The 26,583-nt window shown below is 45.1% G+C and overlaps 1 protein-coding gene, 1 long non-coding RNA gene and 1 pseudogene across 2 annotated transcripts in view; all 3 read right to left on the bottom strand.

Annotated features, from left to right (window-relative positions):
* The window catches only part of LOC132207190 (histone H3-like), a 913,943-nt gene that overhangs the window by 98,401 nt on the left and 788,959 nt on the right, over positions 1 to 26,583 (bottom strand). The window lies entirely within an intron of this gene.
* LOC132207187 (histone H2B-like) lies at positions 7,774 to 9,751 on the bottom strand (annotated as a pseudogene).
* Positions 18,828 to 20,071, bottom strand: LOC132207262 (uncharacterized). Its single transcript, XR_009443386.1, has 2 exons — positions 19,906 to 20,071; positions 18,828 to 19,104 (listed from the first exon to the last, which is right to left on the bottom strand). It is a non-coding gene; the product is annotated as an uncharacterized LOC132207262 (long non-coding RNA).

Raw genomic sequence — 26,583 nt, 5'->3', positions numbered from 1 at the left:
GAAGAAGGGTTTAGATGAAACATTGGGTCGAGGCCCGAAACGTCAGCCTTCAATGTGAGATAAACGTTGGGAAATTTTTCTAAAGAAAACCATACAAGACACAGCTGGGATACGGTGAGCAGTTTTGTGGCCTCGTATCTAAGGAAGGAGAGTCTAGCATTGGAGGCAGGTTCAAAGAAGGTTCACTCGGCTGATCCCGAGTATGGAGGGAGTGTCTGATGAGGGAGAGATTGAGTCTGTTGGGCCTATCCTCATTGGAGTTTATAGGAATGAGAGGAGGCCTCATTGAAGATCCTTTGAGGAATTTGACCGGGAGCCATTGCCCCTCGTGTGGGAGAATTTGGGACCAGAGGGGCATCATGTCTTAATAGGCGTTCGTCCATTGAAGATGGAGATGAGGGATTTCTTCTTCTGAGGGGAGTGAATCTGTGGAATTCTTTACCACAGAGGGCTGTCACTGCCGGGTCATTCAGTATATTCAAGTTTGAGAGAGATTTTCAATCAGGAAGGAGAAGCAATGGTTATGGGGCAAGGGGTGGAAGAGCAGCAAAGTAGAGTTAAGAATGAGCAGTTCAGCCACAATCATGGTTGAAAGGTGGAGCAGCCAGGTGGGCTGAATGGCCTACTTCTGATCCTCTGGTCATATGTACACCATTCCCAAGCAATGTAGTCTCATTGTCCTGTGTTTCCTTTCTGACAGTGATGCAATGTTATTTTGAAATGTGTTAGCCATATCTTTCCTCTATGCTTGAACAACAGAGGACACCATTTCACCAGGAGTCGGGGCACTGGTGTCTGAAGCAAGGAACACAGCTTGTAAAGTTGCAAAAGCAATACAGTGCAGGGTTCTGGAGATCTGAAACCAACACAGAAAGCACTGGGGCAACTCAACCGGTCTGACAGCATCTGTCAGGGAGTCGGAGATCGGGGCCGTGGGGCAGAGAGAGAGAGAGAGAGAGAGAGAGAGAGAGAGAGAGAGAGAGAGAGAGAGAGAGTGATTGAGTTAGTATTTTGAGTTTGTCGACTCTGCATCCGTTCTCATGCCTTTCTGACAAGTGTTTATGTCAGATAAGGACCGACAGATGAGGTTTAGTTCCTTTTCTTGTGTGTTCCAGTTGCAGGCAGTCCATTCGACTTGTCTCTGGGTGTTTAGTATAATTTTCTGTTCTGTCTAGCACAAGGTCATCCCACAGAAGCCACTAGAGCTTCCCCCCCGACCCCATGCCAGAAGGTTTAGAGCTGCAGACCGATCTGCAGAAGCTGGACCCTCATCTCCCCCTTTAGATTGTCTCCCTGGGGTGGGGAGTTGGTCCCTCAAGATCATGTGCGTTTTGGAAAGGCTGTGCACAAGTAGGTCGTGTTTATCCAGCTTATTGATGAGAGTCAAAGGGAAGGGATAACTGGAGGCAATTCATTCTCTTTGGTGGATCCATTGGCAAGATTGATCATGAGAAATCCTTAAATGACCAAAACAGAAATGCATTAAATGCTATGGACAGGATATTATTAAACTGGAAAGATTGACAAGGATGTTCCTGGGAATGGAGGGTTTCAGTTGTAGGGAGGGGCTAATTAGGCTGGGACTTTTTTCCCCCCAAGAGAGTGGAGGTTGCTGGGTGATCTTACAGAGGTCAACAAAATCATGAAAGAGATAAGGTGAATAGCCAAGCTCAAATGCAGGCAAATGGTAGTAGGATAGATTAGAAAACCTGGCTGGCATGGACAGGTTGGGCTGAAGGGTCTGTTCCTGCTGTATAACTGTTTAATGTGTTCCTTTTACTTGCTGCAGTTAAAGGGAGTAAATTGTGAGGAAAGGGGGAGGTGGGGAGAAATTAGTTTGTAATGCTCTCAGGGAGATGGATGGTCACAGATTACAAATTACACCACTGGCAGATGGACCGAGGGGCGTCATTCTCTGCTCCTATTTATTTTCTTTTTCAGGAATGTCAGAGGTGAAATTGATTGAATTCCCAAAGTATTTTCCCTCCCAGACAGAAAGAGGTTGACTTTACATGTGGACCCGTGCGATGCATGTGAAGGTGTTTTCCATGTTTACTTTCTGTCAGTGGTTGTTACATATGTATATATAAATGAAACATCGTGTGCATTTATCTCCCAGATTATTCACATACGACTGAGATGCCAGGACCGGGCTGTTAGGAGGGGCTAAAATAATTCAAACTGATTCGCACGCTCGAGCCTGCAATTAAGATTTCTGGAAGCGAGGGGGAGAGAGAGATGGGAGGGAGAGAGAGGGAGAGAGAGGGAGAGAGAGGGAGAGAGAGGGAGAGAGAGATATAGAGGGAGATATAGAGAGATGATGACAGGACTGAGAGATGGAGTCACATTCAATGTTTTGGGCCCAATCACTTGCTGTGGCAGAGAATCCCACATGCTCCCCACTTTCTGGGTGAAGACATTTTTCCTCATCTCACTCCTACCTTGTCCCCTTTACACCATCACCCCCTGGTTCTGGACTGCCCCATCGTGACTGGGAACATCCTTTATTGTTAGTCGGAATAGTCTGGATGGATCGAAAAGACTCTCCAGTACTGTGAGACTCTGTTGTATTAAAGTGTACATTCCTGATCACATGCCACCATTCAAATTTCATTTTTGCATCCATCAGTCAGACCATTGATAATAGGAGTTGGGACGTCATGTTGCCATTGTACAGGACATTGGTCTGGCCACTTTTAGATTACTGTGTATAATTCTGGTACCTTAGGAAAAGGAAGGATATTATTAAATTGGACAGGGTGCAAAAGGGATTTGCAGGCCAATGAGACTAGTTTATTGTGGGAAGCCCAGTTGGCATGGACAAGTTATGCCAAAGGGCCTGTTTCTGTTCTGTACGATTCTATGACTTTATTGTGAGATGCCCCAAACTTTCGAAATGAGCAAATTGACCAGGCATTTCAATTCAATGAAACTTCATTCCCAGGACCCTCCCTTATCACCACACTGTTTCTTACTCCCACTTACTCCTCTATTCTCTGTCACAAAGTATTACCCAGCTCCATCCTGATATTCTGGGCTCAGCTTTCCAGTTGGACGTTAGTCCCTGCCGCCCCTCACCGGCTACGGTACTTCGAAAGCAAACGTACAAACTTGGGGCAAAAAGCATGATGTATCTCTTTGTCAAACAAAAATCCTGCCCCAAAACCTGTGGCTACAGGAATTCAACCAGTAGATTTCTCTCCATAAGCAAATAACACATGATCGGGGGAGTTGGGGCGGGGCATTTTCCAGAGTTTATAATTGAAACTGAGAGCATTTACAGATGTTTGGCAAATTCTGTTTAAAAAAAAAACAGCAGTAAGAACTGCTTCGTATTTGGATGGCCATGATACGTTGCAAAAGTTAGGCTGCAAACGTTCCGTTAAATGGTTACACACAAAGTGTTATCGAGGTTTAAACCTCTTTTCCTCAAACACAGCAGTGGCTGGATCAGTGATAATGGGAACTGCAGATGCTGGAGAATCCAAGATAATGAAACGTGAGGCTGGATGAACACAGCAGGCCAAGCAGCATCTCAGGAGCACAAAAGCTGACGTTTCAGGCCTAGACACTGGATCAGTTGTTAGTTTCCAATCTGACAGATTTTTGTTCGGCTGAGATAATAAGGGGATGGGGCTAAAGGCAAGTTAATGGTGTGAAGGCACAGGCTGAAAGGTGGAACAGGCTCAATGGGAGACATGGTGGCTCAGTGGTTAGCGCTGCTGCTGCACAGTGTGAGGGATCCAGCTTCGATTTTAGCCTCAGGTGACTGTTCGTGTGAAGTTTGCACATTTTCCCTGTGATGGTGTGGGTTTCCTCCAGGTGCTCCTGTTTCCTGGCACGGTCCAATGGATGTGCAGGTTAGAGATGCCCCTTCTCCCCAACCTTTAAGAAAAGCCATTCCTCCTCATCTCCATTTTCAATCTGCCCCAACCCCTTATCTTGACTTGATGACATTTCATTCTAGATTTCCTCAATGGTGTTTGACTCTTGGTTAGAACACATCTCTCTGGAAATTGCATTCAATGTGTGAGATTGAATCTGCTATCACTGTGGCTGGGATATTCTTTGCTCTGACAGTGTAACATACCTGGTGGTTGTTGTAAGATGCTGGTCACAATTGGCTTTGTACTAAGGAAACACTAAATTGTCCTGGTCCTTCAAGTATTGGCCTGGAGGAAGAAGGAATACCTCCTGTAAACTAACATCAGTTGAGATTGATCACATTGATATTGCCAATGTAACATTCAGTTAATTATGCATTAGGATTGTTTGTTTCGAGCTATATATTTGAACAGAACCATGGTCTGATTCTACTCCTAGCCAGAGCTGCTCCTTGTCTATTTTTTTTTCTTAAAATTCGAATACCCGGTTGAGTGAGATCCAAAAGCTAACCAACACTGATACAGGTGCATGAGTGGGACTACATGCTGCAAGTGGTTATATTCCGCCCCGCGTCCCCGACCCCGCACCCACCCCCGCCCCCCACACCCCACCCCCCACCCCCCATCCCCCCACTCGTCCGCCCCCCCCGCCCCACCCACCACCGCACCCGCCCCCCCCGCACGCGCGCCCCCCCCGCCGCACCCGCCCCCCGCCCGCACCCGCCGCGCCCCCCCCGCCCCGCGCCCCCCCCGCCCCCCGGCCAATGGGGAGGCACGACACACACTATGCGCCAAAAATACGTCAAAACGTCATAGTGGGTGACTATGCAATCTCGTTAGAGAGTCATTATGCTGAAGGTGTGAGATGGCAAACGAAACCATATCACACATCTCAGGATGCTGCCCATTCATAAAAAAATGCTCGGATAAAACGCCGTAACAAGATTGCTGACTAGCTGCATAAACATGTCAGTAAGTACGTACGGCTGGACATCGTATGTGGAGCCCAGACTGTTTGACAAAAACGGCTCCCTATGGAAACCCGATCTCATATTTAGAAAAGACCATAAGATTGCGGTGATAGATGTCACAGTGCGGTACAAGAATGACAGTAAAGCACTAGAAACAGCATGGCGAGAAAAACAGGAAAAGTATAAACACCTGAATGCTGAGGTCACAGAATTGACGGGAGGCTTGGTGCCCAGATACTTTGGCTTCGTGATGGACGCATGAGGCAAGTGGCTGGATATGAATAACTGCCTCATGAAATTCCTCGGCATCGAGAGATACGATACGTTCGCCCAAAAGCATCAAGAGTCACTCTGTCACTGACACTCGAACTCTTACAAATCTTCAGTGACAAGTGAGCAAAAGCCGCATACAGTGAGGTAAGATCCTCCACTGAGACAGAAGCAGGCCCACATAATCCTTACAAATTTGCCAGTAACATCAGTAGGGCCCCGCTGATAATGACGATAACAACCAGCCTCATAGAACACCAGTATCACCTGGTCCTTGGTCTGTGGTGATGCTAGAGAGTACACAAACTTCGACGAGCGATGTAAAGACTCGGAAAAGGCCCGCAACAAGGGCCATCTAGGTCCAGACCGAGACAGCGACCTTGAGATGTTACCTCCTGCCTTACATGGAGCTGAGATCGGTGACCCCTCCCAGGGGGCCGGCTCACCCTGTAACGGATGATATAGATAACGGGCAGCCCACCCTATGGTTGAGATAAGCATAAACACCCAAACCTTCTACAACAAAAGTTAGAGACACGAAGCAGGGCACAAACGAAAAAACTATAAATGAGACTGGCGATGAAACAGCTGATGCAACTGCCTTCATGGAAGGAGTTGTTATCGAGCCAGTATGTGACAGAACGTCCGTCTCGGAAATCATCCACTATCCCGTCGATGGGCTGTTCTGCAAGGACTGCGACACCCTCTTCCCCACGGTGAGCCTGTTCAAGATCCATATGACTGAAGTGCACGGAATAAAGAACATCCGAACAAAATGTTCATGCTGTGATAAGGCAGGAGAATACCATTCAATAGCCTGCCATTATCCCAAATGCAAAGGAACGAAACAACCCCCAACCGGGGACTTTGCATGCAGCGTGTGTGATCAACGGTTTTCAACACAATCAGGCCTTGGTCAACATGAGAGGCACAGGCACCTGGTTCTACGGAACAAGAAACGCCTCAAACTGGCACCCAAAGTCAAGGGCAAACCTGGGAGAAACGACCGCGTATGGTCACAGGAGGTGGTGGCACTTCTGAGGGAATTGGAGGCGAGATTTGCAGGATGCAAATTTATAAACAATTCCATCGCAAGCATCCTGAAAACCAAGACACCAAAGCAAATCTCAGACAAGCACAGGCTCCTGGCAAACACCCCGACAGAGGTCCAGACGATCTGCGAGCCAACGATAGGCTCGCACGATTCTGAGGCCGAGTGTGTCCAGGAGAATTCCGATGATCAAGCCCAATGCCAAAGAGCCAGCTGAAAAACACCGGCTTCGATCCCTAAACATCGGGACGTAGATGACCAGCTTACACAAGCTGAAGAGCTCTTGAGCACAAGGAACGACCCAGACACGCTTGCCCTCGGAATCGGACTAGCGGAAAGCATTCCCGACCTACTAATGAATAGTAGGAAAAGACAGGACAAAAACATGACGCCTCAAAAAGATCGGGCCAAGAAAGACAAAAAGCCCGGTCGCAATACCAGAGCCAAAAAACGGTGGGCAGCACGTAAAGCGCTGTTTAGAGCAACACAGCGGCTTTACAAAACCAACCGGCGTCAACTCGCTCGCGAGATCATGGGGGTGACGACCTCATCCGCTTGTCCTCTCTCAACAGAGGAATTGGAGACATGTTTCCGTGAGAAACTGTCTGCACCAAACAAGAAATCGAACATAAATAAGTACGCCCCATACACTGGCAAAGTCGATGACGGGTCCTTGATGAAACCCATAGAGGTAGAGGAGGTTGAAGCAGCCATCAAGGGGATAGGCGAGAACAGTGCCGCTGTACCAGACGGCCTGAAACTGTAGGACATAAGAACACTCCATGAGCAGGAGGAAACTCGTCTACCCCGCCTCTTCTCCTTACGGCTAAAGTCAAGCACGATCCCCGATTCACTAAAAAGAGAGTCAAACTTGTAATCTCTTCAGCCTTGAAACTACTCGACCATGTCCTGAAGCAAACCAGGTACCACAGCCACATCACCTTTCTCAGCACCTGCCTCCCAAAACCAGTCCAGCCTGTCTCTGCCTCCCGAACCTGTTCTTCCTCTCACCCATCCCTTCCTCCCACCCCAAGCTGCACCTCCATCTCCACCTACTAACCTCATCCCACCTCCTTGACCTGTCCGTCTTCCCTGGACTCACCTATCCCCTCCCTACCTCCCCACCGACACTCTCCTCTCCGCCTCCCGCTCTCTCCCTATTTATTCCAAATCCTCCCCAACCCATCCACGTCTCTGATGAAGGGTCTAGGCCCGAAACGCCAGCTTTTGTGCTCCTGAGATGCTGCTTGGCCTGCTGTGTTCATCCAGCCTCACATTTTATTATCTTAAAACAAGGAAAAATGCGTTCATACTTCAGATAATTTACTTTCAGAATACACTTATACACTTCACACCATCTCTGCCTGATTCCCCGGCCTAGTTGAATCCGTCTGTTTTCGATCTTGAAGTTACCCCGCCCCCCGAAAAAAACAAGAATAAGCGGAAGGGCGAAAGAAAAGCCCGCCGAAAGTTATTCTCTGTACAGATTGAATTTAATTCACATCTCCACCCGGATATAATGATAAAAGTATCACACAACTTTCTTTCTCGTTGAGCGCATTACTGCTTTAAACAATATTTTACAATCGCGCTCCCTATTGCACAAGATCAACAATATTTCTACTTTTGCGATGCCAGTCCGGCAGCTGTTCTGCTTTTATCTCGGTTCACTTGGAAATTTTCCCGCCGACAGCAGAAAGCCTCATTTATAGCTTTCTGCAAAACCAGATAGAACCCGCGGGGAGATTTTAAAAATGAAACAAAATTCCTCTGCGTGGAAACCGTAGGAAAATACCGGCGCCAAATCATCAACCGTTTTCTTTGCGGTTTAAAAAGCCCGCCAACATGGGCAATACGAGGAAGAGGTTTTACAAGTATTTTTGCATTAATGGTCACGATTTAATTTCCTTTCAGTTAAAAATGTTCACTTCACATAATCTCTCTCTGTCACTTCCTAAGCAACACCGTTTTCAGAAAACATTGTAAAATAGCCCTCACTTATTGTGCTGGATCAGTCTTTCCGGTCGGTCTCCGTTCATTTTGAAAGTGTCTCACCGACAGCAGAAAGCCCCACACACTGCAAACTGAAAAAAAATCGGATAAATTCCCTGACAGATTTGGAAATTGAAAAAGGAATCGCACGACATTTCTATTAATGGGACTCAAATAAGAGATCATAATTTTTCATTGCCACGGGTGAAATCCAGCGTTCATACCCTATTGGGGCAAATTTGAAAAAACCCAACATGTAGGATATAGGGGGAAAAGTTTCACAAAGAGGAATAAACAGTTTAATTTTTCTTTGAATTTAATTCACTTTCACATTACAAGTGAACGCTGATGTATTTATAAAAACTTACACATCGTTTATTTTTCGGGGTGAGTGGGTTAAAACTGGAAACGACAGTGTGAAGTTGCTCTCCTTTATCCTCCTTGAACACAGTTTCACACTTGCGACTGCAATCCTGGCTCTGGCTTTATCTCAGTGCATTTTGAAAGCCTCTCACCGACAGCTGAAATCCTCAATGACAAGTATCCCCCAACATCTGTTCGTGGGACTCGAGCAGTTAGTTTTCTTTCCAGGGGGTGAAATTCCTGATCAAGGGGTAAATAATAACTGGAACACATAGGAGTTGTTGAAAAAAAAAATGACTGACTGACGATGAATGTGTTTTCTGTACAGGGAGGGAGGAGAGACTGGGTAGGAAGGCAACCGAAACTAACCGACAGAGGGACAGGGACCGCACGGTAATGTTTAGAACGTTTGTGTAAACAAAGATAAAGGTTAGGGACATTAACCATAGACACCGAGAATCATTTACAAACGTAAAATGGTTCAACTGCTTCATTGAAATTGTGGGTGGCTCTGAAAAGTGCCGTTGGGTTTTGGATGTGTTTTTCTAAGCACAATGTGGGGTCTCACTTGGAGCTGGTGTACTTGGTCACCGCCTTTGTACCCTCCGACACGGCGTGCTTGGCCAGCTCCCCGGGCAGCAGCAGCCGCACCGCGGTCTGGATCTCCCGGGAGCTGATGGTGCTGCGCTTGTTGTAATGGGCCAGGCGGGAAGCCTCCCCCGCGATACGCTCGAAAATGTCGTTGACGATCGAGTTCATCGCCTTGGAGGAGATGCCGGTGTCGGGGTGAACCTGCTTCATCACTTTGTTGATGTAGAAACTTTCTTTCCTGGACATTCTCCGCTACTTGCCGCCTTTCGCTGGCGCCCTCTTCACCACTTTCTTCGCGCCCTTCTTGGCAACTTGTCCTTTCTTCTCCTCCACCATCGCTGCGCTCACTGTCAGACACAGAATAAGGGAAAGCGGGCTCGGGGCTCGCCTTTTGTAGCCTGATTGCGTCAGCAATGCTAATGAGGGATGGGGGAAAGCCTTGTTACTGATTGGTTCGATTAAGAGTTTCAGACACAATCGTCTACTTCTCTGTGATTGGTTAGTGCGGGACACAACGTGGATCTGCCAGAGATAATGGGAGCTGCAGATGCTGGAGAATCCGAGACAACAAAGTGTGGAGCCGGATGAACACAGCTCGCCAAGCAGCATCTCAGGAGCGCAAAAGCCGATGTTTCGGATCTAGACCTAAGGGTCTCGGTCAGCTTTTGCGCTCCTGAGATGCTGCTTGGCCTGTTGCGTTCATCCGGCTCCACACTTTGTTCTCGTGGATCTGCCAGGATCTGCAGTGAAATTTCAAACGCAAACAGAAATTTTGTACACGGATCAAACTCCGAGCTTTCTCTAAATAGTGAGATCCTAATCGCGATTTATTCTACATCTTTGATAATGTTTTTTTCCTCCTCCGTTTAAAAATGTCTTCACGTTAATTGCCAGTGACAAAATGCACTGAAATCGGACAGTGGTGTATTTCACTCCTGGAAATGACGTAACTTGATGGGCATGGGAGTTCGGGAATGTTCTCTCTTGCTTGTGTTTCTTGTTAAGGACTTTATACCAGCAACTGTTCTGTCAAGACCCTTTACTTCTTGTTTCCTCGAAAGGTTTGACGTCCTTCTTCAAATCTCCAATATATCTAGGCCCAAACTATTCATACCTTCCTCAGACACCTGCCAGCGTGTCTCGGTATCAGTTTTACTCGGATTACCTCGGTCACAAACGAGCACTGATGTGCTGTGACCAGTGCCTTTTGCTTTCTATTGATTAGACACATTTTACTCTCTCTCCCACTTACGCTCTTCAATCAGTGTCACTGTCAGTTTCTGCTGCAAGATATGAGCGTAGTTATCCATCTAGCCTGTCAATTTCTGCAATGTCAATATGTCTGTTTAGTCATCCATTTATATTTCTCATTTTCTGCTCAGTGAGTGTGTGTGAGAGAGTGTGTATGTGTGTAGTTACCCATACACAGGTGTCAGATACTGCACTGTTGATATGCATGTAGTTATCAAAGTGTATCTCTCAGTTCAAGCTGTATGACATTGGGAGGGTTATTACCAAGCTGTTCCTGTCAGTTTCTGCTTCATGGATACGTGAAGTTCGTAATCAATATGTCCCTGTGAGAATCTGCTTGTGAAAACTGGAGTGTAGTTATCACACTGCACCTAACAGTTTTTGTTTTAAGTCTGTGGATATTTAAATGCATTTATAAAATTGGACCTGTGAAGTTATGCTGTGAAACTGGAGTGTTATCAACAATCCGTTCTTCTCTGTTGCTACGATGTGGATATGTAAGTGTAGTTATCATTTGGGTACGTGTAGTTTGATACATGACCATAGATATCAATTTATACATAGCAGTTTTTATAATGTTAATTTGAGAATGTTTTTTGCAAAATGTATGTCAATATGTGAATGTCGTCAATCTGTTTTTGCCTGTTTCTACAGGGTGAATGATTAAGCAGAGATATCAACACATGCTTCTCAGTTTCTAACTGTCAACGTGGCTGAACTTTGGCAGCCAGTAATATTCTCTGTGAGGATGCAATTTATTGTGTGGTAGCTGTTATTAGAGTGATCTAATGCAGATTAGATTCAGTTTCTGAGTGTATATTTTGGACGAGTATTCAGTCTATCCATGTTCAAAAATGGTGTAAATGTCAAAGGGCTATGAATGCAGAAATGTGATGTTATTGACAAGCTGGCTTGTTTTTGTTCAGACGTTTCAGGCGAGGTGTCATCATCAGTGGAGCCTTTGATGATGCAACATTATTCTCCTCTGCTTGGAATTTACACTGTCAGGCCTGTTATGCTGAATACTGTCACTACAGATTTGATCTATACAGGTTTATACATGTGGTCCAATTCTATGTTTGTGTGGAGAACCATGTCTCTAGGAATTCCTGTACATGTCTATGTTTGGCTTAGGCTGCTATGGTTACTTTATGCAACAAAAACAAAAAGGTGCTGGAAAAGCTCAGCAGGTCTGGCAGCATCGGTGAAGGGAAAAACAGTCAGACTTTTGGATTCAGTGACCTTTCCTCAGAACCAGTTACAGCTGAGCTGCAGAGCTTTTCCAGCAAGTTTGTTTTTTGTTCCTGATTTACAGCACCCACAGTTCTTTCTTTTTAATACGGTTACTTTGTCCCATTTCAACTGATGGCCTTCGTTGTCTGAATGTATCACATATTCAGACAATAAAGGCCAACAGGTTAACATGGGACAAAGTAACCATGATAGCCCAAGCCAAACACAGACACACAGGAATTCCAAGAGGTATGGTTTTCCATGCATACTTCAATCAACAAGATTATAGAATCGGATCCCATATATGAAAACTCAGACAGATCAAAACCAGAAATGACAGTACACACCATAATGGACCATACAGTATAAATTCCACGGGGTGTGGAATAACATTGTCTCATTGGAGGCTCCACTGATGATGCCACCGAGCATGGCAATGAATTGTATGAAGAACAGCAAGCCAGCTCAACATTATCCACTATCCGAGCTGCAGATCTTGCAAAACACTTTAAATGCTGAAATTTGTTCCAACTGGGCAGGTGTGCATTGTGAATGGTGGAAAAAAAAACAATAAACTTGTATTTCCTCTGTGCTGTTTGAACAAATCTCACTGGAAATTGACCTCAATGTGTGCCTGACTCAATCTACTCTGTGACTGTGGAAAAGGTGCTCTCTGCTCTGACAGCGGTAACATACCTTCTGTTTGTTAGAAGCAGCTGGTCACACTTGGCTTTGTACCGAGGGAATATTACTTTCTCTTAGTCCCTCAAGTATTTGCCTGGAGGAAGACAGAAGAGAACCCTCCTGTAAATCAACATCAGCCAAGTTTAATAATATTTCATTGATCAATGCAATATTCAGTTAATAATCATTACAATATTTAATTTCAAGCCAGGAATCTGGACAGAATTTAGGTGTTTGATTCGACTCTTGCTCTGAGCTGCTTCTTTGTCTTGTGATTTTTCTTTTTGTTAATTCCATACCAATTGAGTGAAGTCCAGAAACGAACTAAGTGTCCAGATCCATGAATGGGACTACACAATGTAAGTGAGTCTGTGGATATGAGTTTATTTGTTGATCTATTCATGTCTCACACATTGGTGAGCCTTTGTTAAATTACTTATGTATTCACACAGCAGAGACTGACGGGGACCTGTGAGATTCTGCCCTGTGTTTATTTGAGAAGTTATCAAATTGGACTTGACTGTGATTTTTTTCCCCCTTTGTAAATATGAGAATGCCGTTGTAAGTCTTTACCTGATTGTTTGTGATGTGGGAATGTTCGTGTCAGTGTCTGCAAGGTGAGTATACTTATCCATCTGTGCCAGTCGTTTTCTGCTATCTGAATGGAAGAGAGCAGGCTTCAGACTGTGCTTCTCAGTTTCTGCTATGTCAACACGTGAGCTTGGCTTTTCATCTTTACCAGTCAGTTCCGAACTTTGCATGTGTGGGTGCAGTTGTTAACGTAACCCTCAATGTTTCTGCTTGTAAAAATGCAACCATATTCATTCAATCGTAACAGTCATTTTCAGACATGTGAATATGAAAATGTAGTTATCAGTCTGTGATTGTCAGTTTCTGTTCTGTAATTATGAGAGTGTGCTTTTCAGTGCGTACCAACCAATTTCTGTTGTATGAATATGATTGTCATTATCAATCTGAACCTTGTCAGTGTCTCCCCAGTGAATATTCTTGTGTAATTATCAGGATTATACCGGTAAGTTTCTGCTGTGAATTATTAATTAATTTGTTATTACCTTCCGTCCATCAGTTTCCGGTTTCTAATGTGAGAGTGCATCTATCAATTTGTCTGTGCCAAATTTTGCAATGTGTATTTGTGCATACAGTTATCAATCCACTCCTGTCAGCATCCTCTGTTTATGAGGGTGCGGTCACCAATCTATTCCGTCACTTTCAGCTCAGTGAATTTGAGAGTGTAGTTACCAATCCATAACTATCAGGTTCAATTCTGTGAATGTGAGCAGAAAAGGGAATAGTCGAATAGCATTGTTATTGGAATATTATTCCAGAGAGCTGGATATTATTCTGCGACTGCAGTTCAAGTCCCATCATAGCAGATTGTTGAATTAAAATTCAACAATAAACTAAGAAAAAAGTTGACTGACAATTCTCCACAAAAATAAATCTGGTCCTCTCACATCCTTTTGGGAACCAAGTCTCCCATCCTTCCCTGGTCTGGCCTACATGTGATCCCAGACCCACAGCAATGTGGTTGGCACTGAACTGCCTTCTGTGCATAATTAAGAATAGTCCGTAACACACATATCCCATCAATAAATTTTCAAAACAAAAAAAAACATTTCGGAATGCAGTTATCAATCTGACTCTTCCAGCCACTGTTTTGTTAACATGTTAAAAGTTATCATCCTGTATCTGTCAATTTCTGCAATGCCCATATGTAATGGCAGTTACCAAGTTATCTTGCTTTACAATGTCACCCTGAGAACTGATCTGTCAGTTTTTGCTGAGTGTATTTATCAAATTGTTCGTGTCAGTTTTTGCTTTGTCAATCTGAGTGCAGTTATTAATCAATACCTGTCAGTTTCTGCAAGGTGAAAGTAAGAGTTCTGTTCTGAACATACACCGTCAGATTCTGCTCTGAAAGTATCAAGAGCAGTTATCGTGCTGACACCATCAACTTCTGCTCTGTAAATCTGAGCGCGGTTATTCATCTGCACTTGTCAGTTTCAACTTTGTGAATGTGAGTAATTAGCATTCTCTCCCCATGTTTCTTTTACGTGAACATGAGTTTAGTTATCATTCTGTCCTTGTGGAGGCTCGGGAACTTGGGGAAATAAATATGGATGTCTTGAAAACAGTCCACATGACATAACAGGTGGTGTTAGAGTCAGGGACAAAAAAACCCAAAAGGTGGCTAAATTGCCAGGACCCAATCAGGTTATTGTAGATTTTCAGGATATCGGGATTTTGCGGGAAGCTATGTTGATCATTTGAACAAATAACATTGTTCTCTTGCTTTCTTGTAACATTTTGCAGGAAGGATTATCCCATCCCTGTCACATATTACAATACAAATGTGTGCCTATGGTTATCAAATCTGTACACTCAGTTTTTGTCATGTGAATGAGAGGGTGCAGTTATAAATCTCAGTTTCTGCAATGATAATGGAAGTGCAATTATCAGTCTCTGTCAGTTTCTGCTGTATCCATAGATGGGTTTAGTTATTATCAGTACATGTCAGTTTCCGTCACATCAATGTGTGAGTGTTATCAACCTGCCCCTGACAGTTACTGTAATGCAGGTGGGTGACTGTAGTTATTAAGCTGTAGCTCTCTGTTACTGCCATGTGAATGAGTGTAGTTGTGCACCTACACATCAGTTGCTGGTGGTCAATGCATGAGTGTAGTTGTCACTTCTATACCTGTTTTGTATTTGCTTGTCAATCTGAGTTTAGTAATCGATCAGTTATTGTCAGATTCTGCTGTGAAAATCTGATAGTTATCAAACTGTACCTGTCAGTTTAAACAAATATGAAACTGGGAGTTTTATTATTAATCTGTTTCTGTCAGTTTTTGCTGTGTAGATATGATAGATTTGTTATCAAAAGTTCTGTCAGTAAATGCCATGTGAATGTCTGAGTCCATTTACCGGTCAGTCCCTGTCAGTTTCAGCTCTGTGTGTCTGAGTGTGCAGTTATAAATCTGTAACTGGTAGTCTCTGTTACATGACTATTTTAGGGAAAGATTGATAAATGCCGTATCAGCCAGTGAGTGTTCTGTGAATGTGCTTAGCAATTTGGATTTGCCAGTCCTGGTATAGAAATATAAATAATTTATCCTTGTCAGTTTCTACTGTATGTATCAATGAGTGGAGCTAGAAATCTGTACATATAATGTTTCTACCACGTGAATCAGAGTACAGATGTCAATCTTTTTCTGTTTCTGCTCTGTGAATATCAAAGTACAGTTATCAATCTGTACATGCCAGCTGCTGCTTTGTGAATCTCTGAATTTAGTTATCAGCCCAAGCCTGTCAGTTTCTGCTTTCAGAACGTAGGAGTGCAGTTATCAGCCTGTACCTGTCAGTTATTGCTCCATGCATTTGTTTTGTGCAATGGATTGTGTAATGTAAAAGCAAAAGGTTTTGTCACTCCAACAGTGCAGAGTCTAACCGACAGAAATTATATCAAGGGCTGTTCTTCAAGATGACATCAGCTTTTCTGAGTGCACAGTAACATAATTTTGTGAATAATGCTGAAGGAATAGATCGATGTGGCATTCCTTTCTTCGAGTCTAAAGGAAAGGGGCAATGAATAAATCAACTGTATTCAGCTGAATGACCACAATGTTCCTTCTACAGTGAAGGGTATTGATGAATTCAATTAATTCCTCTACCATGGATATTAAATAACCCTGCTCTGTTGTGTGATGGCACATGGCATCAGCAATTCTCTTACAATGCGCTGTCGTGGGGATGAAGAAAGAAAAAGGACTTGTATTTTCTGTCTTACAGTGGAGAAGATTTAAACTTATTGAACATGGTCGAACTCTTTGTGAAAAAGTAAAATTTGACAATTACAAGATTTAATTAAATGGATCATTCTTCGTTGCTTTAAATGGTGATTACATCATTAATGTGTAGAAACAGCATTCTGTTTTCCTGCTCGCTTCTGCGACATTTCATTGGGATGGGCAAGTGACACTGTAAAAAACTGTTTAACTTAGTTGCCAAATTCACTTCAATGCTTCCCCCCGCCCCAAAAAAAGAGGCTTTGCAAGACAGATGGAAAATATGGTTTCTATTCCTGAAGGTGAACACGTTGAGAATCACGTTGTGATAAGGTTGGGGTTGGCAAATCGTATACTGCCGTGGCACACTTATTGAAATGGAATGCTGGCTGAATGGGATCAGAATTGTCAGGTGCTTGTTTTTGTCTACTATTGCCCCGATGGGCTGAAAGGTATTTTTTCTATCTGGTAGATTCTCTTGCTTTCCTTAAAACAGAGCTGTAAACATTTTCTATGTATTTGCTTCTGTTATCTGCAGTGTGTATGACAACAATGTATACTCAGTCTTTGTATGTTATGTGTTGATACAATGAGCATATTTGGGACTCAGTCAGCAGCTTTGTCTGTGTGTCTGCATGTGCTCAGTAGTGATTTGCTACTTGTCAGACGTAGTTGTTGAAACTATGTAACATGATGTCTTCCTTTGAGGGGGTAACAAGGTGTAGAGCTGGATGAACACAGCAGGTCAGGCAGCAGAGGAGCAGGAGAGCTGGCATTTCTGGACTGGACCCTTTTGTCAGAAATGGGGGAAGAGAAAGGGACTCTGCAATGAATAGAAAGAAGTGAGGAGATGATGACGAATGGTGGATAAAGGACCAGATAGGTGGAGAGAAGATGGCCAGTCAAGGAGGCAGGGCTGGAGCCAGTAAAGGTAAGTGTAGAGAGGGAGTTCGGATGTGGGTTGAGGGAAGGCTGACAGGTCAAGGAGGCAGGGATAAGTTTAGTAGGCTGAAGCGCCGGTGGGGGTTGATCAGTGAGGTGGGAGAAGCAGATTGGTCGGAGAAAAGTTGGACAGGTCAAGGAGGCAGGGATGTGCTGGATGAGTTTGGTGTGGAGAGATTTTGAAGCCCATGTTGAGAACATTGTGCTGCAGGGCTCCCAAGTGAACTATGAGGTGCTGCTCGTGCAGCCTGCCGGAGGCAACGTTGTGGCGCTGGAGGCGGCCTGGGATGGATATGTCATCCAAGGAGTGGGTGGGGATGTTGAAGTGGGTCATGACTGGGGAGGTGCATGCGTTTGTCACGATGTGAGCGTAGGTGTTCAACAAAGTGGTTTCCAAGCCTCCCCTTGGTTTCCCCAATGTAGAGGGGGCCACACCGGGAACAGTGATCACAACACAATGTATTACTGGACATACAGATGAACATCTGTTTAACATGGAAGGTTTTCTTGGGACCTGGGATGGGGATAAGGGGAGAGATATTGGGGCAGGTGTAGCACTTCCTGTGGTTCCAGTGAAATGTGACAGGGGCGGTGGGGCTAGTGGAGAGTGTGGAGCGTGGAGCGGACGAGGGAGTCAGAGAGAGCAGTCCCTCTGGAAGGCATATAAGGGTGGGGTTGGGAAAATGTCCTTGGGAGTGGTGTGAGATTGAAGGTGGCAGAAGTGGCAGAGGAAGATGCATTGAACCCTGAGTTTGATGGAGTGATACATGATGACAAAGGAGATTCTGACTTTGTTGTTATTGTGGAGAGGGGGTCCAAGGGATGAGTTGCAGAAATGACCGCGATGAGGTCAAGGGCATATTCAGCCACTGTGGAGGGGAAATGGCAGTTCTCGAAAAACAAGGACATCTGCAATGGCCGGGAGTGGAATGCCTCATCTTAGGAGCAGATGAAACAGAGAGGAAGGAATTGGGAATGGGGGATGGCATTCTTGCAGCAAGGTAGGGGAGGGGAGGTGTATTCTAGGTAGCTGTGGGGGTCGGTCGGCTTGAATTAGTTACCAGTTTCCAGGTGGTTGCCAGAAATGCAAACAGAGTGGTCCAGGAAGGAGAGAGATGTATTTAAGATGGTCCAGGTGAAGTTAAACTTGGGGTGGAAGGTGTTAGTAAAGTGGATGAACTGTGAGTTCCTTGTGGGGATACGAGGTGGCACTGATACGGTCATCGAAATAATGGAGAAAGAGGTGGGGGTGGGGCCAGTACAGCTGCAGAAAAGGGGCTGGTCCATGTATCCTACAAGAGGCAGGAATAGCTTGGGCCCATGCTGGTACCCATAGCCACCCACATTGACTGCAGAAAGTGGGAGGATTTGAAGGAGATGATGTTGGTGGTGTCACAGATGTAGGTGGGTAGTTCCTGGTCTGGGGGCGGGGAGAGTGAGAGAAAATGGATTTGAGATAATTGGAGATGAGTTTGGTGGGGCAGGGTCACACAGAGGAAGCGGGTCAACAGGGGCAGTCGGGTTTGTGGATTTTGGGAATGAGGCAGAAACAGTTAATATGGCGTTGGGGAAAGATGAGGTCAGAGGCTGTTGGCGGGAGAGTGCCTGAGGTGCTGAGGTTGTGGATGGTCTGGAGATGATGATGTTTTGGCGATCGGGGCAGGGTCATGATCAAAAGGGTGGTAGGAGGAGTCTCTCTCTATCCGGTTTGAGATATTATAAAATACCTTTCCTAAATGCAAACTTGATTCAGTTCCTGTTTTCAGTACTTTCAACAAGGAGTCAGATGTTAACCTTTCAAACATGATTTAAATGTTAATGGGCTACAAATGATATTAATTGGAACTAGCATGATGTCAATTGACAATGAAAACAAAAAAAAAGAACCTTGCCTTTCCTCAGACAAGTCTCTGGAAATTGAGCTCAAGACAAGTCTGATTCAATCCACTCTGACTATGGAAAAGATATTCTCCATTCTGAATGCAGGAACATGCCTGGTGTTAGTTAGAAGCAACTGCCCACACTTGGCTTTGTAACGAGGAAATATTGTTTCTTCGAGTATTTGCCTGGAGGAAGACAGAAGAGTTATCTCCTGTAAATCAACATCAGCCAAATTTGACAATATCAAACAGATTAACATATATTCAGTGAACAGTTATTAGGGTGTTTCGTTTCTTGAACTTCACTTCCCAAAGCAACAGAACTCCAAAAGCTTATGATTTTAAATAATCCTGATGGACCACAACATAGAATTCTCTTGACACAGTCTTTTCTTTAAAGGCATCAATTCAAACACAAGTCTGATTCCATTCTTCCATCGAGCTGCTCCTTGTCTGAGGAATTTTAAAATATGTAATTCAATACCAACGGAGTGAGATTCAGAAACTGAGCAATAATTGCACAGCTCCATTTAAGGTGCGACCTGAAGATGCTGCACTGTTGACACAGCTCGTGTTACCAGATCCCAACACACTGACTGTTGAAAAGAACAGCAGCCGCGATTTCAGAAGTGTTTTCCCCCCCGAGACGTATAACCTGTTAACTCCAATCTACGTCCTTCACAGGAACCCCCACAACTGGCAGCTAACAGCGTGAAACAGCAGCCAAACAATGAATTTCCATCAGTGTTTAGAAGACTAAAAGCTACAAGCCTGACCCCCAGCAGCAGCTTCTTGCCGCTGCGTCTCCCTCCGCAGGCCCACACACAGCCCGAGAAAGGCCTCTCTCTCCCCGCCCCCAGGCCGCTCACTCCAAGTTCCGGGACCAGTTCCTGCTCCGCTCCGCCTCTTACCAACAGCCCCCGGTTCTCCCTGAACGGAGCCCGAATCAATGCCGGTCTCGGAGCCCCCTCTGTGTCCCAGACTCACATCTCGATGCGCTGCTGGAAGGAGCCTGCTGTTCCCTCGCTTCCCTGGGCGCTGGTCTCTCCATTGCGGCCTGTTTCAAACAAACCTCTTCCACTCACTGAGTCAATGCTCCTCAATGGCAACGCTGGGGGATGGCCTCACGCATGCGCTTCTCTCGTCGGCCGCCAGCGTCGTTGGTTTGGGAGGATGAAACGCGCATGCGCTGCTAACACAATTTGCTTTAAACCGAGCTTGCCCAGAGCGCGGACAGGACACGGGATCATTGCCTGATCTGTCTGTAACAGGCAGGAGGGAAGCGCGGAGTTTGATACAGCCCAGGCAAACTGATCAACCGGCCGTGTAACCGTGGTTAATCAATCTTATCAAACACGCCGAATTAAACATCTTCAAAGCGATTAATTGCAAAATCCCTTTTCTTTTCGGGACATGTTTATTTCGCCCAGATTGTAAGCATTCCGAACACAATTTGTCATTACTGCCTGAAATGTCTTTCGCAGGTAAATGGGAGGAATACACCGTTAAAACATCGCCAGAGGTCCTATCATCAAAATTAAACAAATTAACATTCCCGGAAGGGTTAATGAGATGCATATACTGCAATATATTTGTGTCTGGGCAGAATTACAAGTTATGGTATGAATAGCCAGATGCAGTTCCACTGAGCCTCCCCATGTGATACCGTCCACATTCTCAGTCTCCGCTCTCGGAAATGTGATATTTAAGTTACTCGAATCAATTCAAGTTTATGCTATGTCTGCACTCGGAACCGGGACAGGGATTATTTGAGAGATAGACGGAATTACAGATGCTGGACAATCTGAAATAACAAGGAGTAGAGTCGGATGGACAGAGCACGCCGAGCAGCACCAGAGAAGCAGGAAGAAGGATCCGGGCCCGAATCGTCAGCTTTCCTGCTCCTCTGATGCTGCTTGGCCTGTTATGTTCATCCAGCTCTGCACCATGTTATTACAGGGATCATTCGATCCAGGCTCAGCTCTTTCCTGAGAGATGTGGGCGGCTCTGAGAAGAGCCTGGACTGACCTATCCCCTCCCTACCTCCCCACCGACACTCTCTCCACCTATCTTCTTTACTCTCCATCTTCGGTCCGCCTCCCCCTCTCTCCCTATTCATTCCAGTTCCCTCTCCCCATCCCCCTCTCTGATGAAGGGTCTAGGCCCGAAACGTCAGCTTTTGTGCTCCTGAGATGCTGCTTGGCCTGCTGTGTTCATCCAGCCTCACATTTTATTATCTTGGAATTCTCCAGCGTCTGCAGTTCCCATTACCTTATGGCAGCCATCCTGATCTGTGCATTTTGCTTCTCCACATTGACCCCGCTTCTCTGCAGCGCCTTCTTTATAGCGACCAGAGACGTCCCCTTCCGATCGCTGTTCTCCCCGACAATCTTCACAATCCGCTCGCCCAACCCGGGACCGGCTGGTTTCTCCCTGGGAGCCGCCGCCGCCTTCTTCTTGGGAGACTTGGGTTTGGTGCTGGCGGAGGCTGGAGGAGCCGTTTCGGCGGCTGCACTGTCGCTCATGTCGGGAACTTTGCGCTGAATCTCTCCCTGTCAGACTGACCTGGGTCAGCAATGAAGCTGCTGGTGGCGGCACTGAGCAACTTAAAGGCAGCGAAAGGACGGCGCGGAGACAACCTGCCCTCAGCTCCCTGCTCCTGCTGCCTCTCTGCGTTTCTCTCTCGGCACAAACTCTGCAATTCCGCATCTCCAGAGAGCCAGGCTCGATCGTTCCTGACCCTGACACAGGAAGGTTTGCGGCTGAAAAGTTTTCACTCAAATTGACGGCTCCGTAATCGATTTTAACGCATTTTTTGCTGCACTGATCGCGCTGTCTGAGCTGAGCTCTGGCCTTATCATCCTTTTAGACTGAAATCTTGAAATCAACAAATATATTGCCTTAAATTCTATCTTTGAGGTTTAGTGGAGGAGCAGGGGGATGATTTGAAATGAATATCTTTTTGATTTGCACAAGAGAGACGCGGAATTATCATGATATGAGCGGGAACACAAGCACATTTACGTGTGACGAACCCGCCCGCCCTTTTCCTACAGTCTCTCTGACTCAATATTCACATCCATACAGTCACAGGCCAGAAATATCTCCAAATGTACCTGTGGAAGGATGTAATTTCTCCTCCTTTCAGCCTTTGCTCCAGCATCCAGGGAATTAGTTGTAGTTTTTCTCCTCAGTAATTGTTAAACTCTCCGAGGTCTGTGCGCCGGAGATTCGCTCTGCTGCAAATTCAGCTGCAAGAGCCACTCATCTGGTTTGAAGTTACATTGATCACCGAGATCAGTTTTTTTTCATTCCAGTGACAATACTCAACATCGTTTCTGGGAATCACACTCATAGAATCGTAAAGTATAGCAACTGGGCAAATAACACCTATCAGCCCTTCAAACCTCTCCTCCCACTCACCATGAAAATGGCAGATCATCCAACTCAATGGCCTGTCTCTGTTTTTTTCTCCCATAGAGTCATACAGTGAGGATACAGACCGTTCAGTCCAAACAGTAGATGCCGAGTATAATACCAAATTGAATTAGTTCCATCTCCCTGTCCCTGACCTATTTCTTTTCAAAACTGTCGTGTTTATGCATTCCAAATGTCGTTTTAATGTAAATATAGCCACAGGAAGTTTCTTCCACATTCTTCCGTGTTCTGTGTTTTAAAAAAACGCCCCTCGTGTCTTTTTAAAAAAATCTCTCGATTGTCGCATTAAAATGTCCGCCCTGGTTTTCTATTCCCTCCATCCCAGGCAAAGGCCAACGACCATTAACTCTGTCTCACCCCATCAGTGTTTTATGAACTTCGAGAAGGTGGCTTCTGAACATCCTACTCTCCAGTGAAAAAAAGTCCCAGACTATCCATGAAAACACGGTGTGGAACTGGATGAACACAACAGGCCAAGCAGCATCTTAGGGGCAGGAAAGCTGACGTTTTGGATCTAGACCCCTATCCGTCCTTTCTATATAACTCGATCCTTACATACTCTGCAAATATTAGTGAATCTCTTCTCAAATTTCTCCAGCTTGATAACATCCTTCCTCGAACCGGCCGACCAGAACTGATTGCATTATTCCAGAAGTGGTCTCACCAATGTCCCTTCGAACCTCAAAGTGATTTCCTACCTCCTAAACTCAAAGGACTGAACAACGAAGCCAAGCGGGCCAAACACTTTCTTAACTGTCCTGTTTCGATGTGATGCAGACCTCAAAGAATTCTAGATCCTTCTGTTCCACAGCACTACTCAAGGCCCAACCATTAATCATATAAGTCCTAACCTTACATGTTGTACCAAAATGCAAAACCTTACATTTATCCAGATTGAACTCCATCTGCCATTTTGCAGCCCATTGGCTGATTTGATCAAGATCGCTTTGTAATCTTAGGAAACCTTCTCCACTCATGACAATGCTACCAACTTTGTTATCATCCACAATATGTGCTTACCATGCCTTCTAAATTCTTATTCAAATCATTTATATAAATGGCAAACAAAAGAGAACCCAGTACCAATCTTTGTGGAACACCACAGGTGACAGGCCTCCAGTCTGAAAAACAACCCTTTATCTTCACTCTCTGTCTCTTGTCATTCAGCCAATTCTATCTTGATTCCATTTGGCCAAAAGGCCTGCACCCAGCTCCTTTCTGAAATCATACAATGCGTTGGGCATGGCTGATTTCTGTGGCAGAGAATCCCACAGGCACACCACTCTCTGAATGAAGAAAATCAACACCATCTGAGCCCTAAATGGCCTGTCATGTCTCCTAAAAATATGACTCTTACCATCAGGAGCATTCTTCTTGTATTTATATTGTTTAGGTCTGTCAGTGTTTACAGATTTCTAAGAAAATCACTTATTTATCTGTGTTTCAGCACATATAGTCTCAACCAATTCAAACTCTCCTTCCATCCCAGCAATTGCCATTTCTGCTCCAGTAAATTTTCAAGCTGGCAACATAGATCAGTAGAGCAGAGGAACAGGCCTTTCAAATCCATGCTGACTCTGCCTGATCCTGACTTTTTATCCCAAATTATCTGCATGTTTTTTTCTTTCAGGATGACTACTCTAAAATTCCAAGTTTAATCTCTACCTCCTTTTTCAAATAGGTTGCTGATATTAGCTGCACTCCAATCATTGAAATTATTGTGCAGCCTGTAGCTTTTTGGTGCATGACCAGCAAAACATCCATTACTTCGAAGGCTGCTGTGTTAAGAGCTCTGGGATATAAATGATCAGGCCCTGGTATTTCCCAGCCTTCAATCCTTTGAATTTACCCAACACAATTTACTGAATAATACTGATTTGATTCAATTTCTCTCTCTCACTAAACTCTGTTTTGACCAACATTCCGAGTGTGTTAGGTGTGTCTTCCTTTGTGAACAAAGATCAAAAGTAGGGAGTTGGATATCCATTTTTTATTCGCCACAATGGACTCCCCTCTTTTTGATTGTAAGTGATGTACATTTGTGTAAACCAATTAGTTTTATTTCCATTCTCATTTTACATATTTATCAGTACATTAACTGTTAGTTTTTTTTAAGGCTTCTGCAAGCGTACTCATTTCCACGTTTTCTCTTTCATAATCAATACATTTGTATTTCCTTCTGTCCTGATTTTGAAATGTTCTCCAGCTTCAGAGACGTTTTTTTCTTTCGAATTCATTTTCTTCACAATTTGTACGCCTGTTCCGTGTATCAAAAACGTAGTTAAATAGCCCACTAAAATGACAGTTTTGTAGACTGTAAAAAGACCACCATCCATACTCACGAATATACCCGTTTAAAAGGGCTTGGGCAGCTGATGCGGAGGAACACCACCTTGATGCGAGGCACGTTCCCCTCCAATCACCCACAATCCTAATTTGGAAATACGTCCCCTTGCCTTCACTGTCTCTGAATCAAGACCCTGGAACTACCTGCGAACTGAAATGTGGGCAAGCACATGGACCAGAACTATTTTAGAAGGTGGCTCAGCACCAACTTCTCAATGGGGGCAACTAGGGACGCGCAATAAATGCTGGGCCAAGCCAGAGACGTCCTCTTCCCAGGAATGCGCAAACAAGAAAAAACAGCGTTGCGGTAACCCATTCATCACAAGGTTTCTGCCTGCAGCATACTGAGAATAAAATCAGTCATCAATTCCAAACTGGTATTTGCATCGGGCCCAGGGATATTATTACTCACCTCTGGTCCGGGTGTGCTTTAGCACGGCCCACCTGACCCAGAAATAGGGAAACTACCTCTGCGCTGCAAGACTCCCCACAGCAGTTTCGTAATAATGTCGCATTTATTCCATCGCTCTGTGAGTCAATATGGGACGAATGCCAGCGGAATTAAATATCACAGTTAACATGAGATCAGACGTGATTTTATTGAATAGTAGAGAATATTAAATGGGCCGAACGGCTGCCAGCTTCTCCGCTTCCCCACCAGATTGTGAGCGAGCCGGGGGGAGGCAGATATTAACATGACCCGGGAATGAGCTCCATTGGAGCTTCACAAAGGGCCAATGCCCCAGTTTGAAACACTTTATGCCATTTCCCCCACAGCCTCCATTCGCTTTGCTTAAACTGGGAGGAAAGGGAATTGGGGAAGTAACCAATTGATGTTTGTTTCTGGGACTCAGCGGGGAAAGCAGCGCATGCGTGAGGCTGGCCCTTTCCCCCAAATGCTGCTTGTTGCTGACCAGAGGAGCGCATGCGTGAGGCCCTCCCTCAGCGCTGCCATTGAGGAGCATTGACTCAGTGAGTGGAAGAGGTTTGTTTGAAACAGGCCGCAATGGAGAGACCAGCGCCCAGGGAAGCGAGGGAACAGCAGGCTCCTTCCAGCAGCGCATCGAGATGTGAGTCTGGGACACAGAGGGGGCTCCGAGACCGGCATTGATTCGGGTTCAGTTCAGGGAGAACCGGGGGCTGTTGGTAAGAGGCGGAGCGGAGCAGGAACTGGTCCCTGAACTTGGAGTGAGCGGCCTGGGGGCGGGGAGAGAGAGGCCTTTCTCGGGCTGTGTGTGGGCCTGCGGAGGGAGACACAGCGGCAAGAAGCTGCTGCTGGGGATCAGTCTTGTAACTTTTAATCTTCTGAACACTGATGGAAATTCGTTGTTCGGCTTCAGTTTCGCGCTGTTTTTGGACATAGTGCCGTGAACGGTGGAAACACAGACTAGAGGCATGTTATAACCCTGAAAAGGACAGGTAATTGAGCCCCCCAGGTTAAATTTCTCACCTGAATCATTTAAAATAGCGCGCTTTGTTCTTTCTTTTAACAGTTAGTGTCATGGGAGCCGGATATTGAACTGTGTATATATGCATGCCTGCTCCTTCGGATAGCCCCATTTATGAAAGTACAGTTGTTGCTCAGTTTCTGATTCTCACTCAGTTGATTTCGAATTATTTCAGGAAAAAAGTACAATGAGAATCCCCAGAAAAGGAGCAGTTCTGGAGAACAGGGAATAAAGCCTCCGGTTCTGTTCAAATTGCTAGTTTTCTTTTTAAAAACAAACACATGTCCCAATAATTATGAACTTACGTTGATTAGTTCAATACGGCCAGACTTCCTGTATGTTGATTTACAGTAGACGTGTCTTCTCTCTTCCTCCAGGCAAATACTTGAAGGACCAGGATGATGTTATGTTTCCTCAGCACAAAGCCAAGTCT

This window comes from Stegostoma tigrinum, chromosome 44 (assembly GCF_030684315.1).
Source record: "Stegostoma tigrinum isolate sSteTig4 chromosome 44, sSteTig4.hap1, whole genome shotgun sequence".
NCBI lineage: Eukaryota > Metazoa > Chordata > Chondrichthyes > Orectolobiformes > Stegostomatidae > Stegostoma > Stegostoma tigrinum.
Note: the sequence above shows the minus strand (reverse complement) of the source record. Positions and strands in the feature narration are given on the sequence as shown.